The 27,806-nt window shown below is 42.8% G+C and overlaps 1 long non-coding RNA gene across 3 annotated transcripts in view; it reads left to right on the top strand.

The window, feature by feature from the left end:
* Positions 1-218: 218 nt before the first annotated feature.
* The window catches only part of LOC109144192, a 39,074-nt gene continuing 11,486 nt past the window's right edge, over positions 219-27,806 (top strand). For all 3 annotated transcript variants that reach the window (XR_002044791.3, XR_005601650.1, XR_005601649.1), the window contains exons 1-2: positions 219-722; positions 22,801-22,930. This is a non-coding gene — a long non-coding RNA (uncharacterized LOC109144192). The remainder of the gene's footprint in view (positions 723-22,800; positions 22,931-27,806) is intronic.

Here is a 27,806-nt window from a genome sequence, read left to right as displayed (position 1 = left end):
TCAGCTACTAGCCTGCAGACAGGAAGATAAAAACCAACCTTGTATCACATGTGCAGGGACTGCAGCTTACTGGGAAGGCCCTGGACCTGCAAATGCCCATCAGACTTACCATATTCAGGACCGTCATTAAATCAAAGGGAAATTTCTCATGAATGGCCTTCCCACAAGCTCTTCATGCTGATGATTTGCAAGACACATTCACTTCCAGTGTTAGAAGATGAAACCTGATGGGGACGACTGCCTTCTCTGCATGAACATGTAAAGGCAGGGACCTGGGGGAATGGTTCTTCGTGTTTTCACTTCTCCTGCTTGGCAAGTGAGAGGTGCCTTTTGACTGAAGAGCTGGGAAAACCAGCCCCTTCTCCAGTGTCCTGATGTTATGGCTAAGGCACCAAAGGGATTTGGGAGAAACATGATGAAGGCAGCAAGAGCCACCCATGCCTGCTCTGTATTTCATGAATCTCCACACTCCAGGTGTTTGTCTCCCTGTTGGTCCTGCACTGCAGTTCCTGCACCTGCAATGGCTCTGCCACACTGAGCTGGGACTTGCCACCTCTCATATGTGCCACTTGCAGTGGAAGAAGAAGAGATGGGAAGAGCTGGCTGAGTCTGCTCCAATTACTTCAGCTTCAGTAACACTGCTGAGGCTCTTCAACAGCTGCCTGCAGCCTGCTTATCACTGTGCTTGCTTATCACAGCGCTGACAGGCATTTTGTTCCTGAGTAAGTAGTGTTGCAAGAAATTTGGGATGTTGGGTGTGAGCTTGTCTGTTCCAGTGAGCTTAGAAGGTCCTGATCCCCCCATCACACGAAGTTTATAAGGCAGCTGGAAAAAGTTTAGAGATGGGCAACAAAGATGATCAAAGGTACAGCAAGGCTCTCTATGAAGGATGACTAAGCTAGGACTTTTGTATTTGGAAAGGAGATAAAGGAGGAGGAGGTGATAGATTTACAAAAACAATCTTGAGTGGCATGGAGAGAATGAATAGATTGATTTTTTACTCTTTTCCAGGACATGAGGTGGGACACATCAGATTAAGTTAATAAAACAGTAGGGCTCCAAACCAAACATCTCAGCCAGCTGACCCATGGATCTCCTTGACAAAGGATGGTGTGGGTGCTAAAGGTTTTAGGATTTCAAGGACAGACAAGAGATTTAATATAAGAGTAATCCCCTGGGAGTACTAACTACATACAGAAACCACAACCTCATCAGGAGGCTCCTGTTCTGAAAATGTCTGGAAACTGGGGGAGTGTTACAGGGAGTTTTTCATATATGCCTGTTCACTAGGCATCCACTGTTGGTGTGGTGGGAAGTAGGGTAGAAGGATCTTCAGTCTGACATTTTACAGATTTTCTTCTGTTCTTCACAGCAGTGAAAAGTCTGCAAAGCTGTACAAACTACGAGCAGGGTTTAGCTCACTTAACTTTAACCCTCAGAAAGTAGAGGCTCTAGTCACCCATCTCCCAGAAATCAGTGGCACGCAGGGCGTACCACCTGCCCTAAGATAGGTGTCCAAAAGGACAGATGAATCACCATTTCCAGCTACCTTTGATTTCTGCTTTCCCAGAGAGTCTGGACAGCTGTCTAGCGCTGGATGAGTAGTTTCTTTCTAACTTTAGTAAATCTTATTTGAGTGAGACTGATCCTGTTTAAAGAGGGTTTTGGCAGTAGGTTTAAGGCCTTTTTCTGCAAGGTTTTAAATGGCACTGTGTTAAGGCTAGCATTTATTAGATGTGTCCTTTGAAAAAAGCTCCTTGAGCATGACTGGGAATTCCTCTCTTCAAAGGTCAGTGGTCTGCAGCAACAAAACCAATCAAGCTGTACCTGGGGTCTGAGAAGCTCTATTTCAGAGTGTGGGACTTCTGACATTTCACTGCCTATTTAGACACTGCATCTGAAACCAATTAAAAGGAAGGTGACTGATAGCTGAGAGACAGAGATTACTGGCTTGTGTTGTACTGTCCAGAAACATTACATGACCATTCCCAGCTGTTGTTCCAGCATGGGGTACACCAGCTGTCTCATCAACTCACACCATGGAGTAACAGCACAGAAATCTTCTGTATTATCCTGCCATAAGAAAACAACTCCTACTGACAAGACCCCAAAACCAAAAAAGAATATCTTAAAAGCTAATTTTTTTTGCTTCCTCTGATTACATTTTACCTTCCAGGAAGCAGATGTAAACACAGTCCACATTCATTCCAGCTTTGTAATCACCAGCCTTTGTTTTTGTAAATGTATCTAAGCTGCTAACTTCATTTTCACAGCACTTAAATTACTTGGAAAATTTTTTCTCATCCAGATTTCCAATATGTAGTGTGACAGACTTTGGCACTATTGGAACAGTGTACCCTTCCTGCCTTCTGTGGATGCTTCTGTGGATGTGTTAATCATTACAGCACAGCTTTCCAAACCAATCAGATATTGCTGAATGTTTTATACACCTTAATGAAAGTGAAATATATACTTTTTTTTCAGTTCTGCCTTTTAAAGGGATTTTGACATTGAAGATCTAAAACAAATTTGTACCAGAATTTAGATTTCATAGGGACAGACCTCGTAAAATCCAAGATTAGCAAAAATAGCCCCATTCTATTTTCCTTTTCTAAATTTGACTGGATGTAATTCTTTAAATGTATAACCAGTATCTTGTCAAGACAAAGCTACTGTATTTGATCCCAACTATGAAACTGGCAGGATATGGGTTACTACAGCAAAATGCAGAAATGAGGAATCCACTTTCACCAGCTTGCCTGAGGAAAAGGCTAAACATTTCAAAACTGTACTTTAATTGTAGTTGAATTTAAAAAATACTAGAAGTTATTTGGTATTGAGATATGGAAATAATAATATCTCTGAATACTAATGTTTCAGGGTCTTACAGTGTCATAAACCCAGAAAAATGCCACTGAATACATCTAAATTCTGCTGATATAGAACTGGTGGAAGGGTAGAGTCAGATCTGAGGTCTTTTTTACCTGCTATGTTTAACCTGGCCAGACCTTTACCTACTATGGTCATTGCTGTGTGTGCAAAGCTCAGACATCAGAGCTTTTTGTCTAGAGGATATGAAGCAACACTATCCTTAGGTAAAGGGAGCCCTAAACACATTCAAAGGCTACACAGTGTGGGAGAAACTCATAATTTAAGCCAGTGTGGGTGGCTGAATACTCTGAATATTTTTATGGATCTTTTAAAAATTATGAGCTGACAGCATTGTAGCTTACCTACTGCCCTGAATGCTATTTCATGCTGTCCTTGATCAAGGCTGCCTGGGGGAGGTAAGGCTTGTTGAATGACTAAGAGCCAGCAGTATTTAGACACCTTCCTCCCCTTCACTTCAGTTAAAATTAGGCACAGAAATGCCTTTGTGGGTTTGGACCTGGCGAGCAGTGAGATATGGCAGAGAATCAAAGTGACCTGCAGGAGCAGCGTGGCAGCCGAGTGGTTGCAGCGGGTGTTTTGTGGCAATGCTGGTGGCAGATGTACCGAAGGAATTGTCTCTGGATGCACCACGGCTGTTCTCCTCTTCGTGCAGAAGCCCTTGCTCACCTGAGGCTGATGCTGACTCTCTAGGATGGATGAGAATTACAGCTGACCAAGTATCTTGTGCTAGCCGTCCCGTCAGCTCTCTGAAGAAAGTGTTTCCTTAGAAGCATTTCTAGAAGTCCTCTGCAACTTGCAGAGGTGGTGAGGCACTTTTTAGGAATTTGCACAGTGAGACTGCGAGCAGCCAGACAAGGGTTGGACAGTGTACAAAGAGAGCTTCCAAGAAAGAAGGCTAATATCAACAAATACAGGTCAGATACGCATAATCATTTATCTGCTCTAGGCACACTAACAGTAAACCAGCTGCAAACATATGCAGATGACATGCTGAGTGTACTTCAAAGGCTTTTTACAATTCCCTAGCTTGGACAGAAGCAAGGCAATGTGGGCACCAAGATAGACACAGAAATCTTCCCCAGACAACCATTTCTTAGCCTGGCATTGCATGTTGATTACTCCCTTTCAGAAAAGGAGAGCTGCCATGATTACCTGGTTTTCTTGCTGTTATAATTGACACTAAGCTACATGGTTTTTATGGTTGCATTTAATTTTCAAGTCTAAAGGAAGGGAGAGAAGCCTAGGGCAGGGAAAGGTGAGACATGGGTTTTAGCTGAAATAATCTGTAGGGCTGGGCAATTTAGATAGAGCCATCAAATATCCAGTGTAAGGATTGGGAAAGTTCCTTGCTGTTTTCAGAGGCTGCTTTGGACAATGTGCTGGAAGTTTGTGTAAGGGGCAGGCTGTCCCGCTGCCCTTGCAGGGTCATCATCCTACAGCCATGCTGGCGGCAGAGAGACACAAGCAAGCACACTGAATGGTTAAAGGCTGGCCTGCAAGGCCAGGAGCTGGGCAACATGGCAACAAGAGTCATGCCTGCTGGGAGGGCCATGTCCCTGTTAACCCTGTTCAGAAACTGCCATCTCACTTTGCAAACTCTCTGAGGGTTTGTTGTGAGCCTTCTGTGGCAGTGACGTGCACCTGGGCTCATAAACACTATGTACCACCTATGAATCAGCACTGACATGATTAAGTCTTAGTGAATTATCTTTTTTTTTTTCCAGACAGATCAAAGATTCCTTACAAATCTCTTTCAGGTGTAGTTCCAGTATATTTTCCATACTGAATACAGCTACAGATTTCCGATCTTACCAGAAACAAATGTGCCACAAGGGCTGTGTACAAGGACAGGTAGCAAATAGTGCTGCAAATCCCAAATAAATGTCATCATAAATATCTGTTGATTTTGGAGCCGTGTAAAAATGACAACTGAGCTCAGATTCAGCCAAAAAAAAAAAAAAAAAAAAAAAAGTATAAGCTTCTAAAAGAAAAAAACCTTGTGTATGTATAAAACTTTTCCTGGGATTGTGATTTTTCCAAAGTGCTGTGAGCTGAAAGTTGTTTTTCATTCAACAGCTACAGCTGTGACTCCAGCTGTCCCTCCTGAATGTTATTTGATTCAGGAAGCCTTTCATGCTGAGGACTGACCTTTCAAAGGGATTCATATTGTATGTTACCCCTTTTTGTGCTTCATTATGTATATGCTGATGAGCTGAGGGTGGTGGCCCAATGATAAATTGCTAGCAAGTGATAAATTGCTAGATAACCTACTCATTAGTTGGAAGACTTGTATGTAAAGTAGAGAAGAAAGAAATGTGAAGAGCAAGGACTGTTAGTGGAAGCTGGTAAGAGGTCCTGCAGAACAGGATTAAAATGAGTGAGTCTCAACCTGACCATATGAGTCGATGTAGTTCATGCTGCCTTTTGGAAGGGATGGCTGGACATTCCCACCACAACTGGAAAGTTTTCTTCTTTAGCTCTTTGCACATGTGAACTTTTGTGCTTAGGAGTGTGTAAATAGATTGCTCAGCCTGTGTGTATCTCTGTAAATCTGTGCTATTATAATCTTAAAATGAATAGCAACACTGTCTGCTATGTGGAAAAAACCCTCTTTTCCTTGGGCAAGCAAGGGATGGGTATTTGGTTGATGCTGACTCCAGCGTGGCTTGAGATGCAGTTTGATATGTAAGGCCAGGCAGTACAGTAGTGCCACCTTCTACCTAAGGAAGGCTCTCTTCCTTGTTGAAGAAACCCTTCATTTTAGTAAGACTGCAGAGTGCACTGGGGTTGATCATCCTTTCCTGCCCAAGATAAAAGCATTGCACTTGTTTGTTACCTGTGAATGCTGGCAAAATACCTGGAGATAAATGTTGCAGTTTCTGGCACTAAATTTTGGAGTTCTTGAGACTGCAAATGCTTTTCAAGGTGTGCATAGCTGGTGGAAGCCACACCTCTGCCTTAGCTGGCCAAAGCTCATATTTAGTACCTATCAAAACTTAGTTCTTGAAAACTGCCCCCTGAGGGAAACACTTAATTAGCTGGGCTTTCCTGAAATGGATAGGTGCAAATGGGTCAATTTAATTACTTAATGTAGCAGTCTTCCCATGTAGGCATTGAGGATTCTCTTGTCTAAAACTGTTTCTCACAGAACTAGGACTTCTGGTCAATCAGGGCTGGCAGTCACTGTGAAATTATCTGTGTTTTTGCTGGTATTGGAGTGAGATTGTTCTCTTGCCATCGTTTTTTGGCAGCACAAGCTACATGTGCAAAAGAGACAATAGTGGAGTCAGACACAGACTTATGGATCCTCTGTGGCTGTCTCCACACCTATGAAAAGAAAATGCCTGATATTAGCAATGACACACCAACTTTGGGAAGTGTTCCAGGAGTTGTCCCTGAAGCATCCAAGGGAGGTAAGAGTTAAGTATATGCTCCAGGAAACAGAAGGACAAACACAAAAAGCATGTCAAGCCCAGGTAGCCAGTCTGCAAAGATGCTGTGCACAGAATAAGCATGGGAGGAACCACAGCAGATATGCTGAGGCTTTCACAGCTTTGTCTGCAGTGGGAGATTAATCTAGACTTCTGTACTGTGCCTACAATACAAGGCTGGGATCAGGTAACCTTCTACCTCTTTCTGCAGAGGTTCCCATCTGCAGTGACTGTAGCCTGGAGGAGTTTGTACCATCTGCAGTGGACCATCATGAAACAGTCTAAGCCACAGAAAACTGTTTATTTAGCTATTGAAGCGCTGGTATTTGGCAGCAAATACTTTTATTTACAGTCAGTGCATCAACAGCTCACCAGAGGAAGCAACGATTGTTCTCAAGACAGTGATTTGGAAGGTCCATCACTGCAAAACTTTAGCACCATTCACACATGGATATGCGGTGATAGTAGTGTTTTATGCCCAAAGTTACTTTAGTGCTGCAGACAGCTGTATGTCAAATTCTTGGGCCGTGGAGTAGCATTGTGACAGTTAGTAATATATTAATGTAGATCAAAAAATACTTCTGAATATCTGTTGGGGCCCTTCCCCTGCCATGTGGTCCTGGGAGAGGGGCCCTGGGGGGAGACACGGGGTTTCCCTAGGCCCTGGTCAGCCTCATTCCCCATTGGTTGTTTTGTGTTCCCCTGTGCGGGCAGAAGGACCCTCGGGTCCCGTGATTGCCTCAGTTCCTCGGCAGAGCTCCGGCCATGCGGCTGGAGAAATAAAACATCTCTGAAACATCTATCAAGAATCGGTCCATATATATTTCTTTTCCATGGGCCTCATTGTTTGATATGTGTTGCAGTATCCACACTGTAACAAATATCTGTGCCTAGCAAACACTGTTGGTAGGGTGAGGGGGAAGTGACACTGAGGACTTGTAACAGCCAACTTTCCAGACAGTCTCTTGTATCATTCAGTAAAGGGTCACTAATACCAATTCTTATTACTATTTTCTAGCTGTGTACAAAAACATCTTAAACCCCTTCAATGACCTTGAAGTGAGATACAGTTTGAAGTTTTTGTTTTCCCAATAGAGCAATGGAGAGACCTGAAAGGGGAGAAGCCAATAAAATGACAAGCTTTTTGCGTGATCCAATGGAGGGGTTTTCAGCCACTGGGAGCTGGCAGAAGGGGGTTTTACCCCTCATGTGCCAACACAAAGAAGCCTGGTGGTCAACGCTGAAATCCCTCTGGAAGGTGGCACTCAGTGCCCAGCACACAGTGAAAACGGGGCAGAGCTCCTCACCCAAAAGGGGCTGTATCTTTCTGTCGCTGTTTAGCAGGCACACAGGTGAAGGGAAAGAAGTAAAGAGAGGGGACTCTCCGTATGTGCTCCAAGCAGGTTTATTCCCATGAAATCACAGGGACTAAGAGGCCAACTGGTGGGAGGGTTCAGGGATCTTACACTGGGTACAGAATAGGTGGGGAAAGGGATCTCAGCCAATGGGATAGAGACAAGCAGGTGGGATTGACAGGAAGGGAACCAATGGGAACAACACATAGGAGGGACTCAGGGAAGGATCCAATGGGGTGTCAAGGAACAAGGAACTTTCTAGAACTAATACATATTAAAGAAGGAAAATGAATATACATAACTTCATACATAACACAGGGAGACAAAGTATTAACCAATCAGGGGAAAACATGCAAAAAGCAAAACAAGGGAGTCATGGGTTCTCAGCATGACTGCAAAATTACATGCTAAACTTGGGTCGCTAACCACCACAGGTGGTTGTCTTAAGTTCTCCTCAGGAAAAAGAGTAGCTACAGCCACCTGCACTGCTACAGTCCAAGATAATCTTCATCTGAACATTAGAAGCAGGAACATCATGTTAAGAATGGGGTGAGAACAATTGCTTTGAGGATGAAAGGACAGAAACTGGTTTCCAGACATCAAAAATGATACTGTGGACTCCCACTCTAAGTCAGGATACTTATAGCAATACAGTATGTGCTGTAGAGGTGGGAAGAACAGTAGGTAGGAGGAATAGGAATAAATTACCGATATCAGAGGAGGTGAGCGCTTGTTCTAGATTGTGTAAATCCATGCCAGGTAATGTGTCCTTGTACATCTATCTTTTGATGAAAATAACGTTTTAAGAACTTCCTGCTCTCTTCCCATGCACAGAGCACTATTTACATCCACACACCCCCCTCATCCCCTTCCTCTCCACCTTGGTTGGGCTACATTGATGTTTAGGAGGCCACTGGGGAACTGGACGAGTGAATTGATCAGAAGCCTTTAAAAGTCCTTGCCAAAAAAAGCATAAAACATCCCTGTTCCTGAGCTAGTGGCCCCTACCTATGTTTGCAAGGTACTATTACTTCCAGTCCAAAGTCTCTGTGTGGAGCTTGCACATTCTTCCTCAGCCTGGATCTAGCTTGGGGTGCCAGCACAAGGTGCAGATAAACCTGGTTTATCCCATGTGCTGGCCACAGAATTGTCCATACAGATCCTGACTGCCTTTGTAAGATCAGGCCCATCTTCTATTAAAGGCACCTTAAATTATCCTGCTTTCCTGTGCGTAAGGGTTCTCCTGACAGAACTTCTTCTTGGGACATCTTTTCCTTAGAACTTTGGTTAGTAGGGACATGTATAAATACGCACATAATCCCAGGACTGGAAGCTTTGTGGATGCTGTGCACACAAGCCAAGCCTGTTACTGGGAGTTACAAGTATCCCATGAAAATAAGCAGCATCACAGTAGCAGGCAGTGATCTGGTAGTCCATACAAGGTGGGATTTCTTCTGCCCCTCCTCATCCCCATTTAAGGTTCCTCGAAGTAAAAGATACAGTGATATATTTTTGCTGTTTTCATCAGCAATTCAACCACACGAGTTTCAGCTAGCTTAATATAAAATTTTTGTTGGTAACTTGTGTTTTGAGTAGTTGTCACCATTTTTTTAAATGACAACATCTATAAAAAACTTGATACCCTTAGAAATACAATATCTACAGAGAAAAGCCCCCATATGAAGTTTGCTCAGGGTATTTCAAAGAAAACATGGTTATTGCAGTAACTGTTGATTCAAAACTCTTCACATGTGGGAAAGTTTAGCTGAAGAAAGAACAGTTCATGCATATAAAGATAGACATCTATAAAAATAGGTATACAACTTGACCATTTAAACTCCTAATCATGAGTTTAAATAGTGAGGTCTAGCTCATTTCCTTTTCCCAGTATTTCATCTGCAGATTTATGGGCGTAAACTCTAGGAGAGAGATTCGGTTTACGTGTTCTATCCTGCTCCATCTGGCCTTTTAAGAAGGCTCACACTCAAGGTGGTTATCTCTTGGGATGGCACATCTTCATATGGTGGTGATAGCTTGTTTCCTTCTAAAGTATTTTTCTACTGTGGTTCTGTGTTTTAGAGGAGCCAATTAAAAGCATGCTCTTGGCAGGACATGACTAGCTTTTTCAGCATATTATTAGCTTATCAAGGCTGGAACTTGCTAGATAAGCTCTGTTGCAGTATATGCCTAGATCATGCCTCTGAGGCTTTTAAATGCACTGTAACTTAATGCTGACTATCAGTAGTATAGTAGTTTCTATACTAAGATTTAAACACTGGAAGATTTGGCTTTTTACTGGCTTCACTAGAAAGTTATGAAGAATTACATGCCAGAACTTAATTTATTTTTTTTTCTTCAAGTTTAGGCCTTATTTTAAGAATTCTATATTTGCTTCATGCTGAGGTCTATGTGCACAAAAATTGGTGCATGGGGAACCACATCCTGCCAAGGGGCAGCCCCCAAAATCTTTGCTGCCCCGGGTTAAGAATTGGGGTGGATGTGTGGGGGCCTCACCTTGTGCAAAAGCTGGCCATGACCCACATGTAGATGAGCAACCATTGCTCTCCAGTGCTCTTTTGGCTTGGGATGTTGAAAAAGAGCTGAGTGGTGTGTCCAGGAATAGGATGTTAGAGTGGACTCCACAGCAGGACAGAGATAAGGGACTGGGAAGGGCTGGGTGGCTGCTGCTGGTGGTAATGTACTCGGTTGTGACATCATCTAAGTAAAGGATTTCCAAACCTATATGCCCAGTATAAGGGCATGTCAAAGGATCTTGGGATGTAAAGTTGTAGTGGTTTGTAACCAAAATACTCATTACTGTTTACCTTCTGTGAGATAAGAATTAGGAGAAACGCGAAACAGGCACTAAACTTGAAAGAATACAAAGAAGTTTATTAACAGACCTAAAAGAGGAAAAAATCATACCACACCTTCAGAACTCTTCTCCTCCCCCCACCTTTCTCCCTTCTCCCAGTGACAATGTAAAAAGACAACCCTTGAGATGTTCAGTCTGTTTACCCCTTCCATAATAACTTTGTTCAGTCCATTTAGGAAAAGGAGTCTCTCTGCTCGCATGTGAGTCCCTTCCCCGACTTGCAGCTTTTCCCACAACTGCTTTCGAGGGTCCACTCTTGAAGTTTTTTGGGGTACAATTTTAAGGTTGAGCCGTTCAGAAACAGAAGTTCTCTTTACCTATCTCTGGGAGCATTTCATCTCTAAGAACAGAGGCCCTCCTCCTTCCCTGGGAGCAAAGGGTATTCCTCATCTTCATCTTTAGAACTATCTCTGGGAGCATCTCTAGGAACTGAGGTTTTCTCCTTTCCCATTTGGAGCAAAAGTCCTCATCGCTTCCATCTCTCCCTGTTCAAACTTCTCATGAAATTACAGCTGCTTCAGCATCTGCCTATCTCAGTGGAGGTGCTTTTGCTCACAAGTACAAGTTGAACACTCCACCCCCCATGCCTTCATGAAATTACAACGGGATACTCTGATATATCATAGCTTCACAACAGAATTTCAGCTTTAAGCATCTCCTCTTTCTTTTCCCTCAGGTTTTCAGCTCATCACAGCACTAAAAGGGTTAATCTCACCTAGGCCTTGCAGCTGGAATGTTGCTTATCGTTGTTGGTCACATGATCTTTGCCGGACAGCGGTGCAGCTTCAGCTGAATCTTGGCCGCAGGGGGAGCCAAGCCGCTCTGGCTGCCCACAGCAGAGCTGGGGGGGGAGGGGTTCTGCAGGTGGAACAGGGCCCATTGGCTCCAGGATGGCCGTGGCCTGGCCCGGCCTGGCCCGAGCAGGGCCTGGGCCAGGCCCGCTGGCCCCCACACGGGGCCCGCAGCCACCTGTCCCAGCACCGGAAATGAGACAGAGAGGCTCTGCCTCGGAGTTTCCTATTCTTAAGTGTGAATCACAGAGGCGGTCACAACTTCAAGTGGCTTAAAGAATTGTCCATATTCAAACTGGCCAGCTGATAGGTTCTATCAGGTCACAGAGGAAGCTGTAAGCACCCCTTTGCAAGAACATCACTTCCGGAACTATGCTTTGCTAACCCATGACAAAAATACACTTTTGCCACAGCTGTGCTAAGATCCTTCAAGCCAGAGCCCACTTAGTGCCATTTGAATATTTCATACCTTTTTGATTTTAGTTTAGTTTATTATCTGCTTCCAGCTGAGTCACATGAGTGTAAACAGATCAGTTTGTCTCTGAGAATATGATTCCACAAAACTGGGAGAGGCAGCTCAGTCCAAAATACCATCTGCAGAAATGAAGATTTTAAAACTCACATAAGGTTGATGAATTTTATACTGCTCCTGTTTCCTCTCATGTTTTTCTTGGGTAAGTGTATCATTTTCTGGCACAAAGTTTAATTTGTTGAATGGATGCTGACATGGCAGCAATGTTCCTCAGCACACCCCAATTTCGAAAGCAAAAAATGGCCTATTTCAAAGTAATGCAGATATTCACAAGCTTGTGCCACCAAAATCAATGTGGAGACCTAAGCTCTAAGAAAAGGTAGCTGTAAAATAATTTGGGTCCTTGAGAACTTTACCATCAGACTTTCTCTTGTTAATGTTGCTGCCATAGATTTGCAGCCAAAGCAAAACTGGCTATAACTGCCACAAGAGCCAACCTTGCATCAGCTCAGCTCCACAGCAGTTCACAGGACCATTGCCATTGTTCATATTTTCTGTAGTTTGGTCAAGCGGCTGCCTGGGTGCAGCAATTTAGGAGCTCAACAGATGACAGCTCAGTACAGAGGCAATGCTGGAAAATGTCAGCACTTGGAACAGGGACAAGAAGCAAGTCTGGGATTAGGAAGCTGCTAGAAGTGCTGATGAAGCACCAATTTCTCTGCTTTTCAGATTTGTCTTTCAGGCTTGTGCTACTTGTGAGGAAGAGCAGATGACCGGTTCTGCCCCTTATTGGGAAAGGCACAGGAGGAGTAAAATATCAACAGTCACAATACACAGAGGTGTGCAGACATCCTCTGATTCTCTGATTACTGAGCTGAAGCTCACTGAAACAAACTTATGGACTGCAGCTGTACACCTGCTCAGCACTGTGCCCTGGCCTTCAGGCAGTAGGATCATGGTCCTCGGGATGACTGCCACGATCCATTTATTCTTGAGTAAATAGTTCTTAATTCCTCTTCTGGATAACATATGACTAAAATTAGTGGGACACCCAGTTACTACTTGGAGCACAGTCAAAATTATCTTTCTTACCACTTTGCTTTGAATCCTCCCATTTCTCTGCTTCATCTAAAATTTCCTCTCCCTACATTTCATGGCTTCTTCTAGGCAGGCATGCTGTAAGCATCCGATCTCCTCAGCATGCCAGTGTATCAATCTACTTTGTTCAGGCATTAGTGACAGGATACCATCCATTTCTCTCATCCTACTGCTGCTCTTTCTTTCAGCACTGCCTTTTACAAAAATGCCATACTTCCTGACCTTTCCCAAAGAAGTCTGCAGCCTGCTGTGTTTGTCTGTGGTTAACTTAAAGCACTCTGAAACAGTGGGGTCGGAGTCCCATTTTGGTTTTTTTTTTTAATCTGGACACTCAGTGCAGTGAAATTTATGTACAAATTGGGATATTAGTGAGACATATCTTAACTTCTTGACTGGAAATTGGTTACCTTGCTTAATGCCTTCAATAATGTGACCCAAAACCATTTAGCTCAGATAATGCCTTTGGGCTGATCCAGACTATGAAAAAACCCCAAAACATTTAGGATGGAAAGTTGTCCAGACTGTTCTCTTCTTAACATAGCTGCTTGTATTTGAAATAAAATATGATGGCTGTCATTTAAAATGTGATCTTTACCTTTTGTGCCTCCAATTCCCAACTCCATCCTGCTGCAGCAGGAAGGAGGAAGGGAAAAGGGAGCAAGGGAACAATGTCTGATTTGGGAGAGTCTCCATGGGGATGAACTGGGGAGTGTGATTCCTAAATTATGACATCTGCAGTCACAGCTGAGAAACTTCCTGTGTAGAAGACAGCTAGTTTTCAGAAGTCAGTTTCTGAGCTTTTGACCCATTTAGAAGCTTCAGACAGTGGGTGTTTCCAGTATGCAAAATGTGTGCATGGTATTTTTGAGCAGTCTGCTTGCTGATGAGCTGTTGCATCACAAACAAAGCTGCCTAACTGGAGCAGCTTCTTGCAGCAAGACTTTCAAATAGGTGTCATTGTGACCCAAGCTGTGGTGGCAGCAGCAGGGACTGGAGGAATTTTGCATAGTTTTCAGTCTAGAGTCCAGATACTGACTAATCCCTGCATGGGTCCTGGTATCCAAATGACGAGGTGTTCTCAGTCCCAGCTGGGTACACTGCATATCTTCTTTCCAGCCTTGTGGGCTGAGGGAGGGAAAAGTGTGAATTGAGTGTGACTCGGATTAGAATTAGGCCCTTAAATGGCTTTATCAAACTGTGGGAAAGCAATAGCGTTGCCAAGCAGAGGAGGTACTGAAGGGTCATTGCACTAAACATGTCCTCCATTTCAAAGCAGAGGAAGGCCTTTGTGTTGGGAATTCCATTCTCCTGACCAAAACAGAAAATGGCATGGCAACTTTCCCTTTCTTGGTTCCTTTCAGGTGCTTGCACATTATGTGTTGAGGATATGCGTAGGAAAATTTGCTACACTATCTATAGACTTAGTTTCTTTAATCCATGCAGTTATGGGCATATTGAATTTGAGGATTGACCCTGGTTTTTCTGTAGTTCTGGATTTTCTATTTGATGTGGTTTTGAAAAGTACTAGTAAATTCTTGCAGAAATCTTTTGTTTCTAACTGTGGCTCATGGATATTCTCCAGGCAGAATGGCAAAACTTGGCCTGAACTTTCTCTTCCTGCTTCTGTTAAAGATTGGTTGACCCTTCTTGGTTTACATTGCATTTGAGCTATGGTGTTGGAAGAAGTCCATTCTGTACACATATAATCAAGGCTTTTCACCAAACTTCCCCATAGTGTGTTCCAGCAGAGATTAACTATGGCCACTTCAGACATAACCCACATGTGGCAGTTGTGGGTAGTGAACAGAATGTTAAACATCTCCTACAGAGAGAATCATGACACAGGCTGCAGTCTCATTAAGTCCCTTGTACTCTCCCACTTTTATTTTGTCCATTTAAATTCCCCTGAAGAGGGAGTATCAGCTTTCCAGAAGAGAAGAAACACTGACTGCTTACTGAGCAACAGCTGAAAGCTATCATTTTTAAACTTACAATTTCTTTTGACATTGAATGCTTATACTGGAAGACACATTTTTCACTACAAACTATTTCTATTTTGCTTTGTAGAGAAGACGAAATGATTAAAGCAAAAGCTGTTCCCAGTTTACAATCACTTCTTCAAGATGGTAATAATAATTGACCTTGGGTTAGTCCCTATATAAATTATATTTGAAATTGTGTAAGTTGCAAAGAAGCACAGCCGGACTGTCCCCAACACATATTTTCCAAGAGAAAGTTACGTCAGGTTTGAGTAAGACACGGAGTGAAAGTTTCTTTGGTTCTTAAAAGCTGGTGCCCTAAACAGAAATCAAGCACTTGTGCCCCATATGTTACAAGCATAATGTTTTGCTAGTCCTTAACAAGAAAAGTATTATGCTTAATCTGAGGCTTTTCTAAAGTCTTTTTTTTGGCAATTACACTATGGAAGGGAGCAGCTGAAATAATAATAAAACTTTATACTTGCAGGGAACTTTCATCTGGGAATATCAAAATAATTTATAAGCCTAGTTAAGTCTATCTTGATATTTTCCTAGGATCCTGCTTTCCTGTGGCAATTGGTAAGCCAGGAATTTTGCCCTGGTTTAGCAGAAGGGTGAACTGGGGCACAGAAAGGGTAAACAACCCATGCAGGGTTACTGCAGCAGATCACAGAGGGTTAGCCAAGATTCATGCACACAGAGGTGGTATTTATGTGATGGGTTTGGGTTACTTTTTGGTTTCTTATGGTAGGGAGGTTCTCACTGCCAAGAGCCTTTCCCCTATCAGTGTGGAATATCCAAGTCCTAAGGATCTGCCTCTGGGTGCTGGTAGCTGCCTGCCTCCCTCTTAATTTCATTCATTCACAAGGGTCACTCGCTAGGTTCCCTTCAGATGTTCTCTTCCTCATGCCAGAAAATTGGGCTCTGCAGCAGGCTCTGCCCATTCCCAGCAAGGAGCCCAGCTGGGACATGGAGCACCCAAGTGACAGACTCCCAAACAGCCACGTTGACAGGGGAGGCAAAGATGCAGCTGCTGAAAGCATAATGCATCTTCTTGTTTCTAGTAAGCATCCTGAGCTACCTAGAGAACAGCAATCCTTCAGTTATACGTAATGAAGGTCCACCTCCTGATGCTAAATCCCTAGATGAGAAGAAAGGGTGAAATCTCCTGGCCAGTTGAATATGGGACCACTCTAGGGAGTCTGTCAGCCACTTAAGAGACACGTCTTCAAGACATAGGGGTGGCTCTGATGTGTGAGATCATGTGTCTCTCTTGAAACAAGCTGACCCCTTGTTCCAAACAGTTCCTTTCTGTCTGGAGCTGCAAATACATCTTCTTTAACATGAATATATTTTCACAGGCTATAAATCAAACAACTCTTCTTCATTAAGGGAGAAATTCCCCATCTTTCATGGCAGAAAGGTTGTAAAAGCACAAGGGTACTCCCTGAGCTAACCTTCTCTGTGGATCTCTGGGCCTCTGTGGATGGTCTGTGCTGGATGTAAAGCAGAAGCCACATTGTGTGCTCTGGATGTAGAAATTTTCTGGTTACTCTCATTTGTGCTGCCCATGTGAAATCTAACTGTGAAAGCACTAACTGGGAAATAGAAATCTATACATTTATAATAAACCTTTAGGCAGGTGCCAATGCCTAGTCTTATGGATATTTGCAAGAAGAATATAAACTTTATTTGTTCCGTTTCATGTGTGTTGGGCAGAAAGTGTTTTAAGGAATAAATCAAGGGGTGAAAAAAGGACTCTGCTTTGTAGCTCATTGTCAGTCACTCACAAGGATTATTAATTTTTTGGACAGAGGTTCCAATAGCATTTTTTAAAAGCACCTTTTTCCTTTCTGGGATGCAGCATATAGGCCTTTAATTGTAAGAATATCAGATTTTCCATCCTATGCTGTTCATTTTCCTTAAGTGCTGCCTTCTTGCCTCAATTTATAGCTGAGATTTTTGAGGAGGAGGCATGGCTTAGAGAGTACAGTGTAAAGCTCTGGAAACCTGCCAGAGTGTGGGAACTGGTCTGGGACACCAGGACTTTTGGAGGATAAATGAGCTGCTCAGTCAGGTAAGGGGGCACTGAAAATAAGCATTTGCCTTTAAAAATCTGGATTTAGACCACACCCCCCAGTTATAAGAGATCTCAAAACAGAAAATAGCATTTGTTTTGCTGCAAGATACCATGCTGTTGATTCAGAACTGAAACACCACAACTTCACCAAAGAAAAGGCAAATCATGTATCTGCACGGCTCATAGTCAGGAACAATCAGGGGTTTATTTATTTATTTTTTTACTATTATCTTTGTTTTTCCAGTGATTCTGTTCAATTAACATGACTAGATGTACAGATCCCGATGTCATTATTGGATTCCAAAAAAAATAAAAATAGCAGGTGCCGAGCAGGCTTGCAGATCTTCCAGCAATTTTACTCATTAATGAACTCCAAATACACCCAAAGCAAACACATGTACCAAAGGCTTAAATCCAGATCTGTTGAAGGAATTCCAGTTCAGGACATTTTGCTAACCTCCAAATAACTGATTGTGCTTCAGCTCTGCACATGTTTTGATTTGTCATTGCTCAAAAAAATTGACAGCGCATGCAGCTCAGATGCCTGGCTGAAATATTTTGTGAAAGTGAATGATCAAAAGCAGGTCAAATGCCTCATTCTATCTTGCTCAAACATGTTCAAAACCAGAATAATTCCTAGCATTTGGTTAACTTCATGTATACTTTCTGTCTTTTGTTTTGTAAAATCTCTGTAGAAGAACATCACAATCTGTGAATTCCAGGACATAAACATGTACATGCACAAATTAACTGCTAGTTACGATGTGTGCAAAACACTAACAAACCAGTATACTGAAAAAAATCCTTTTATGGGTTGTTACCTGCTTGAAGAGCATTATTACGGTATGAAACTGAGATGTTAGTTTAAGTTAGAAGGAAAATTCTCATGCAAAATGAATAATGCAGAGTCTCACCTTGCGGTAGCTGACACAGGGTTTTGGTGTGAAGGTCCACACAAACTGGGGATGTTTGTATTAGAAGTATCATTATAGTCTGGCTTTTCTTCAGCAGGTGATCATGGCAGTGAAGGACAGAATCCTCGGACTGTTTCCTAAATTTCATTCTCTTAATGGAAGTTAAGCCAATTTGCAAATAATTTTGCTGCTGTTGATCACAATTTTACAAGATTTTTGAGTGCAGAAGCTCTTTCTGATATGTGTGGAAAAGTGCCTTCAACATGTACTTTTAATGGTCTTAGGAAGAAGGTAATTAAAACCACATACTTTATAATGAGCAATGTAACTTTAAATCAGAAAACTTTCATATGTCTTTGGTTCTTTTGCCATTAACTGTTTTTCCTTGAAATCTTCTATAATTTCTGGGAAAACACTAGTCTTTTGTAGAACGACAAGGAACTGGGATTTTGTAATCCTTCTAAGTGCTGTTAAAATTATTTCCCACAATTGTTGTTTTCTTTAGGATGACTAAATGTCCTTATTGTGTCCCATATACATACCAACTGTCTGTAGTAACTTGGTTGGCAATCAATGTCTTTTATGGGAGGTTTTTTTTTGTTTAGTTGTAGTCTCACCTTTCATGTGGATGATACATCTTGGCTATATTTTTGACCAATGTGTATTTTGGTTTATATGTTTATATGCATATGTGTGGGACTGATTTTTAGTTTGATGATCACTGAATGTGTGGTAAGACTAATTACTTTCACTGTTTCTTTTGACTCAAATCTTTAAAAAATTTATGGTACTTCAAAGTGACTAATGTTTGGTTTCTGTTTAGAATGAAGTTTTGAGGCAATTTTTCTTCTTCCCCCTCTCTCCTCCCCCAACCTGCCTGCCTAATACCTGAGCCATTTAACCATGTGATTCATGTAAAATAAGGATCACCCAGGATTTCACTATCTGTAAGATGAATGATATTCTCCAAACATAATATAGTTGGAGACTTGCTCTTCACATGTGGTGGTTTTCTTTTTTTTCCTCTGAGTGCACTGTATGATCTATTCATGAGGGACTAGTGAGACTAACACTGTTCCCTGCAGGGTTCTGGTTTGATGATTATTTTATTTTTAGGGCATTGTTATTGACATTGGCTAGCATTACTCATAGCCTTTAATCAAAAGGAAGAAGTGATAAAGACATCTTTACGATAAGCCCGTATGTGATAAGCATGAGAAATATGGAAAAAGATTAAAGGCCTAGTATCTTGGCCTCAGAGAAAAGAGTCTTTGTCCTGTTAAAAATAAAGTTGACCAGATGTGCTCATTTAGGCATGGCAGCTCTCATTTTCTCGTCAAACACATCACTGGTTAGGCTTTTAAAATCAAAACCTTAATTTTTACTTTTTGAATTTGAGTTCCCATAATGTTTTTTACACTGCTGTGTGACTGAGTTATGGAAGCCACTTCAGCTTGTGCCTTTCTTCCTGCAGGTGTATAGCCAAAACAAGCTGGCAACTAAGTATGTCCTTCAATTCCTCACTGAATCAGGGCATCAAGTGACAAAGTTTGTCCCTTGCTGAGCTGTTTCTGTGCATGAACTTCTTTGTAGTTGCACTGAAGTGAGGCAGGTCAAAAAAAAAAAAAAAAAGAAACAGCTGTAGGTGCAATTGTCCTATCACATAACCTGTACAATCACTCTACCTCTACATTTATTGCTCTAAAAGTACCTAAAGAGTTAAAAAACCAAACTGATAAAATTAAAGAAAATTAAAATTAAAGTGAAATACCAACCAGGCCACCTGCCCGTGCAGCACTCACCCACAGGGCTGCATATGTTTGACACTGCTTGAGGATGAGGTTTGTCAGAAGCAACGGCATATGGCAGGGAGGATTCTTCACTTACATGTTCAAGGTTCGTGCGGTTAACCGAGCTCTTCTACTTCAGGGTCAGACACAGCTTGAGGGAGCATTTTCTCATTAGGTTTTACAGTTTAGGGCAGACTGAACATATTGGCCCGCAGGACTGCTGAGAGGTTAAATTTGAGACTGGGATTTTAATAGGAAATATTTGCATACAACTGTGTGCTCTGGAATGAAGACTTATTTTTCATTCAGCCAGGCAGCTGACTCTGTAGGTTCCTACTCTAAGTACAGAAAAGAAAAGGGGAAAGCTCTAAGAACTACATGTCAGGACACCAAAAAGCATCTGGACACATCCTAAAATAAGGCTTTTGGTTATATACCAGGCACTTAGGCCATCACTGTGACTGTATTATGCTGACACTCAGTGAATTCCCACCCTCTTCTGCATTTTTGAAACAGAACCACAATCCTAGGAGAATATATATTATTAAGGTTTTTTTTCTCTGTTTTTTTTTTTTTATGCAACCATTGTCTGCTTTTGAATGCTCTTTATGGGAAGTAAGTCTATCTTTCAAATGCCTTTTTGCATAGGGTACAACGGTCCTTTCTTGTCTATCAGGAAGCATTACTGGCTTTTGCTGGAAGAGCATAATGAAAGAGATGTTTGGGTTATACAAGTTTTTAAAAAATAATTTTATTACTGTTAAGTGGAAGCACTTTTAATGCTTTCATATCCTAGATGGGAGTTATCAGTGTTGACAGAAAGCCTAAAGGGGTGGAGAAAACAGTAAATAGTCTTTTAAACTGAAAGTTTATACATGTATCCAAGCACCTAGCAGCTCTTTGATACTGATAGTTTATCTTCAAATCAGTAGGAACAGCCACATGGCTGCATCATCTTACCTGATGAAATCCTATTCAATTCTTTACCACTATGCCCCAATGTTACGGAGGGAGATGGTTTTATGAATCCTTCAGCAGTGTTTCACATCACTCATTCCCAGATGGTGGAAGAGCTGCTGGTGGTCTGTAATGCCAAGGGCCGTGCTCATTTTGTGCATCAGCACTGGAAGGGCTCCACTGCTGTGCTTCAGGTCCCTTCCCATCCCTTAGACTGCCACAGAGCCACAGTCTTTTCCCTTCACTGGGCCTTGCTGTGCAAAATGCATCCTTTGTTGCATGGCAGGTTGCTTGGTGGCCTGCTGCAGCCCCAGCCTGCACGTTTATGTGATGGTTTGCAAAGGAAAAAAGGCACATAGAACCCACCACACACCTACATCCAGTAACTGGCTTGACTGCTTCAGACCCTTGTATAGTTAGGAATGGGGGTTAGTAAAGATGAATGGTATCTTTGGTGGTCATTCAAGTACAACAGAAAACTCCTAGGGGGCAGATGAAGTTTGTCTGGCCTCCGCTGCCTAATGACCCTTTTTCTGGAGAGTGTCATGCTGAATTCATAGCTGTGTCTCTGTTTAAACACTGACTTTCAATTTATTACTTAAGGGACCCTGCCTTAAATTAGAGATGGGTCATTATTTGCCCTTCCTAATGGTAAACTGAACTGTGCACACAAACATATCAGAAACAGCTGAGGGTAAAATGCTTTCTTGTCTGGCAGCCCAGCACTCTATGCTGGTGTCACTTTGATTAACATAAACTGTCTGCGGCCATAGCAGTTAGAGAAGAGTTCGTCTTTATTACCTGGAAACTCAGCAAGACAGTTGTTATTGCTTTGGTACAGCAGTAGGATGGGAAACTGATAGTCTGTGATGCCCTGTGTTGGGTGCTCTGTGAGCACAAACCAGAAAGTCTGTTTCCGTTTCCTGGTGCTCGGAGCAGAGGGCTCTGGCCTCCTTGGCCACAGACCATTTCCAGGCAGGCAGTAGACATCCTCCAGAAATGGCCAGGCAGGGCTCCTAAGACCTGTGCTGACTCAAGTGAAAATCCAGCTCAGTATTAAGCACAAGTGAATAGAAAGGGCCCTCTGAAGACACAGCCATGCTGTTTCCACTTCTTGTTAGTCTTCCTTAGACCTAGGGATATCAATAGGCAATAATATAAATCTACCCAGTAGCTTTTTCCCCTTGTAGGATTTGTATCTCATTAATTTTTGTTGCCTAGAGAATATATCCACTAAATACCTAGTGGATTAAGCCCAAAAAAGTAAATATGATAGTCTTGGTTCCCCAAGTATGGTAGTCAGTGTTCCCCAGGTAATCCGTCACTTTTTTCTCCATCACTTGGTGAAATGGAGCTACATGTAGCTAGAAGGGAGCCATGTGGGAATAAAAGCATCCAAACAGCTAAATGTGCTGCTGTTAGGAGCATGGAGGTTGGGATGAAGGGCCTAAACAAACCTCACTTACTGTAGATAACAGACTGCATATATTACTGTGTGCATTCAACATTTGCCAGCAGAGTTATGAGTTTTCTGGCTGATAAACAACTTCTGTTGTTGCATAAGGAATTGCTATAGAAAATCAAGACTAACCCAAGCTGGTGGAGTTTCATTCAGTGCTGGGATTTTCTTGTGATGTGTAACCATCCTTCAAAATTGAGCCTCTATGTTATCTAAGTCACAGCTGCCACTTCTGACCCCCCCTCCAGCCCCCACATTTAAATGTGAGCGTGATACCATTCTACAGTCAGAAATGTTTGGAGGTTGGGGTTTTCTTTGGCCTCCTTATATTTACTTGTTTGTTTCCGTATAATGTCATGGTTCTTGGAAATACGTTTGGCTACACAGGAAGAGTATCCATTGCAATTTATGCTTCCTGATCTTTTGTGAAGCTAAAATAAATTGCTTTTTGGAAAGAAACCAGAGGCTCTCCTCTCTGTTCCTTTCAAAGAAATCTGACCTTCCAGTTGTTTCTTGTGAAGACAGTAGAAGCTTCTCTTTGAGTCAGAGAAAAGAAAGCAGGAAAGAGTAAAGTTTTCCTATGCTGACATTTTTTTTTAATTCAGATATTACTTGATGGACATGGGGTTTTTCAAACCTTTTCTCTTATTGACAGGGCAGCTTTGCCTGTCATGCCTTATGCACTTAACTTCTTGTTGCTTTAACAGAGTATCTGGCACCCCCAGCCACTGTACCTGTGTTCACTCTCCTGGAGCCTTGACATGGCTGCTACTGTTCCCTCTACTGCATATCCAGAGAGGATGAGAAGCCACGGACAGATTGGACTGAACTGATGAAGTAAGTTCCTGCAAGCCCCTCATACAGCCTTTGCATGAATTCTTGGAGATACTGTCCCAGCTGCAGGGGTCACGGGCTGGAAGTCAAGCTGCAAGTGCTATACAGCAAGAGGGTATTGCATAGGAAATAGAAGAAATAAATTCTGCCAGCTGATGAGGGGTCATCACTCTGGCACTTTTATGGTCTTGGTGATCATGGAGAGGCAAGCACAGCATCAGCTTGCAGCCTATGCTGCTCAGGGGAATTGCTGGAGCCTGGAGGTTCAGGTGCTGTCAGTGTAGGCCCAGATAAGCTCTGATGTCTCCTCTGTGCATCTGATTTCAGCTCCAGGTTTTCCCAGGGAGTGCTCAACTCTGTCCAGGAAAGAAAGTCAGCTGACTTACATATGTAACCTTTTGCTTTTTCAGACTAGGTATATGTGTTTGGGAAAAAATGACAGGTGGGCAGTGACCATGAAGTTCTCAATCTTAACCACGTGCCTATGTCTTATCAAAGTCTGAGGCTCAAGGTTGTCTAAAGCATTTTTAAATTACTCTTTAAAATGAGTAAGTAATGAACCATCCTGCACTTTGTTAGGGAAAACAATGCCATTGGAGGAGACCAGGAAAGGTTCCTTTCTGACAATTCTTTTTAACAACGTGATACAATTTATCTGAAATTTGGGAAACAGCTGGGGACAAGGGGAGAAACACCCCTCCCTTTGGTTAACCTTGCTCGGGAAATGTGAATCACTGAACTAAATAAAGTTTGTAAAAGATGCTCTGAAAATACTATGCTACGCCCTATAATTCAGCCAAGAATGAAGGAGGCGGGAAAAGAAAACATCAAAAGTCCCTGCTTTTTTTATATTGCTTCCTGGCACATTTCTCTTCCCCCACTTCCCCCTCCTGCCTTCCCATCTTCTTTCTGGTTTTGTTTCATTTCTTTTTTTTCCCCCCTATTTAAAAAAATCCTATTCATTTTGTAAGGCTGGTACCATAACTTTAACAACACTCTTGTTGTCTACAGATGACAACAATGAGAAATGCCAAAGGAGAAGTGAGTCCTGTAGGGACCAGACGACAACAAAGACAGTTTTCAACCATTTTTATTAGGACCTCATGATGCACACATGAAAAATTAATTTCAGAATATGAACTGCTCTTCAGATGGTGCTGCTTAAATCTGGAGGATGTTAACATTCCTGCTGCATGACAAAGGTCCGCCACCCCCTGTGTCGATACTCATCCTGCTCAAAGGGGCAGTAACATCTAAGGATGAACAGAGGCTGGGCACCAAATCCTACTTGAAGGCTACTTTCACAGACTTATCTTGGGATTTTCTAGCATCCCCTTGCCAGGGTCAGTTTGCCCTTGAGGGCTAGGCTGCCAAGCTCTAGCTCTCTGCAGAGCTCCAGCTGTTTCACCATTTCCACACGTTTGGATGTATGCTTTGGCAGAGAGGATTATTAGTGGTAGAGAAGAAAAGGCAGCAGGAAAGAACCCGTCCCTAAAGTATGGAAGTGGGGGTTCTGATGCTGTTTAAACAGCCACTCGTAGTCAGGTGACATCATGGGGAAAGAGTGTAGACTGTTTGTATGGACAAATCCATCTGTGGTACCCCTGTGCTGGCCTGAGTGGACACTGGGAGCTGGCAGAGGCACGTGATGGCAGTGTGACAGCAGGCATTGGGAGGCCCTGGGCTTGTTCCCCCAGTGCTTGGGGCAGCCGAATGTGAAACCCATCCCTTCAGTGTCTGGCATCCAGTCTTGCCTGTTTAATAGAAGTTTAGCAGGGGGAGCATGTGTGGATCACTTGAATGATGTTCCTCTGGAGCATGCCTGAATCTTCCCCACTTGCCTAACCATGAAGAAAGCAGCAAAAGAAACTGAGCTGTCTTCTTTTCCTGTGCTTTCTAAAAAGCCATACTGCTGGGGGGACCACTGCTGCTCTGCGCTTTCCCTGGTCCTGGTGGATGCCTTGTGGGTAGCTCAGAGGGGTAGGGACCCGGGGGTGTGCAGCCTCCTGGGCTTTGCAGGGAGGTGGCAGCTCTCACTGCCAGGGAGGCACAAAACCAGCTTGTCATCTGCTTTTCTGTCTCTGTTTTGCTGCCTGACCCCTTGCCCAGCCTCATAAAAACAAACATGCGCATCCTGACTTCCAGGTGCTTTGGCTGGTTAAACGCCCATCACAGCAGATGCAGCCAGGGAGGGCTGGGGCCTACGGCAGCATGGGAAGGGAAGGGAAGGAAAGGGGATTTTCTCCCCAGGCTACCACAGAGCTCTGCAGCCACTATTTAGCCTGAGGGCTGGACTAACATGCATGAGGCTCAGGCACCCCCTATGGAGCACTGATGACCTTTGGGTCTGTAGCTTCACAGTCTCCAGACCTGGTGCTTTTCCATCTGGTTCCTGCTATTCCCTTAAATCCCTGCTGGCTGTTTAATAGCAGTCAGGGAGTTTCAATGAAGCTGAGGTCACTTTGACTCACCAAATGTCACTGCTTCTAAACTGGAACCAGACTGACCTGAGGGTTGTGTTTCTGCTGGGGGGAGCAATGACAAAGTGTCCTCTGACTCCTCATCAGATGTTGATCACAAGCCCACAGCCTGAGCTCAAGGTTTACTTTGTGTGAGGGTCAGCCTCTGCAGTATATTTACGAACATGCCCCTGAGTGGACTGCTTTTCTTTAAATGTGGGTTTTATGCCGAAATCCTTATATATTTTGTGGAGGTTTTTGTGTTTGTGTGTACTCACAGTTTGTGTGTACCTGAAGTGCCCAGCCTTTGAATCACCGTGTCTCTGTGACGAATATGTATAAGCTCTCAGTAGCCCAGCATGAGCAAAGAAGCTTCTATATATCTTTAAGGTCAATGAAAGCTGAAAACAGATGATTTCTGACAATTGCTTGGCTTGCAGATCTGCTGGTAGCACCAAGACGCTGTGGCCAGTTAAGTACTACTGAAACAATCCCCGAGCCTGGCTGTGCTTCCCTCTGTGGCTCTGGCTCCATTATGCTGTCAAGGAGCACAGCCTCATGCCAGGAGAGCTGCCCCAGAGACTGCTGAGCAGCAGGGCACTGTTCTTAGTGTGTGGAGAGGAGGCTTGAAGCTGCCCTTCAATGCAAAGCTTGAGTGCTCTGCTGAAGAAGTGATTATGCTGCCCTTCTAACCCCTCATCCTTTTTCTTTTTTTTCCTTCCTCTTCTCCTAAGAAAGTAATGGGGGAAAGTTTGTGAGAGAATAGTGTTTGCTGATCTTGTGCAAAGCATGGTGACAAATGATGGCTGGAGAAGCATGACAAGGCATGTAAACTTGTGCTAATGGAAACCTGTGTGCCAGCTGAGTGTTTATTCAGGCCTGTCATTGTCAACAGAGACCCCTTTACAAGTATTGTTTGTAGTAACAAGTGCACCATGAAGGAGAATGTAGCTTTGAATTCTATGTATTTGCCTCTTTGAAAGAAATTAAAAAAAAAAAAAAGCCATTACCCTATCTTTACATGGAATAATTGTAGTAACTAAATACCTGTTTATATGTCTGCATATTTTGGATTTAATCAGCCTACTTTTTAGAAATCAAACTTCCTCTTAATTGCACTATTCTGATTGATACTGTTGAACAGATATTACTGCCCCAAGTGTATATATCCAGTCTGTCACCTGCATCTTTTGATATCCCTGACTGAAGCAGGATCAAAAAAAGAAACAGACAGTGGTGTCCCAATGCTTTTTCTCAGCAGAGCAAGAGGTAAAAGAGATTGTTGAGCAGACCATCACACTTATTCTTGTGGCTTTTTAGCAAAATGTTTCTCAACTAAACAAACAATAGTGAAAGTTCATTTTGAATAGAATTCACTGATTTGCAGTTATTTAGACAAAATACATATGAATTCTTAAACAAAGAATAAGCAAAAGCATAGACAAAGCACTAAATTTTATTTCAAAACTGCATTGAAATATACTGTACCCATTCTGCAGAAGTAGGAGAGAAATATCCAAAGAGTTTTGCTGATCTTTGACTGAATTGATCACATATACCTTTTTGCCCTTTTTAAAAAATAAGAAAATCCTACAGCTATACATTTTTGCCAGCCTCGTGGACCTATACAGATACCAGTGGACTGGATACCAGTTGATTGAGACTGAGAGTTCAGAGACTCAGAAATAGGACTAGATAACTAGGGTAACAAACTTCATCTACATTCGGCAATTTAGAATAGCATCCAAGGCTTGCCTGTTGGATCACCTGAACTGCACCACGAAGAAATATGTGATGGCACACACTGGAAATTTGGGATTGATCTGTTTCTAATTCCACTCTGGCTTTCTGAGACTCCTAATTTCATCATACCTCAGTGTCTTTTACTTAAAAACCCCCAAACCTCCACACTCAGCAGTACTTTCCTCAAAAAGATACTGTGAAATTGAATTGCTTTAAATTCTTGCGGATGGTTTTGGAGAGAAGATCCCTTTGAAGATCTGCATCTGCACAATGAAGCAGGGATTAGTTTAAATGGTGAACATGGCCAGTGCAGTGATCTTTGAGCTGGGAGAGAGGAATCCTGACACAAATGTTGTCTCTTATTTCCTGGTTCGCTGGTCTTCTACAGAGATTGCTGCTGTACTAGGGTGCCAGTAACACCTCCTGCACATCTTGGGTGGAGCTGATTAAGGCGCAGGCCTGAATGTGTTTGGGGTATGCTGGCTCACCAGCCAGACCCCTCCCAAATGTAACTTAAATCCCAAAGCTGCAGCAGAAGCGGTGGGGAGGCAGTGCTGCAGTCTGCTGTATGAGATTAAGTTTTAATCTCTCCTGTTCCCCTTGGCACTCCTGCTGGCTGTGCATAGAGGAAAAGCCTTCAAGTTGGTTATGCATCTGGCATTTTTGTGTAGCCTTGG

Source organism: Corvus cornix, chromosome 2 (genome assembly GCF_000738735.6).
Source record: "Corvus cornix cornix isolate S_Up_H32 chromosome 2, ASM73873v5, whole genome shotgun sequence".
NCBI lineage: Eukaryota > Metazoa > Chordata > Aves > Passeriformes > Corvidae > Corvus > Corvus cornix.
The sequence above is the reverse complement of the archived record's forward strand: the minus strand, read 5'-3'. Positions and strand labels throughout refer to the sequence as shown.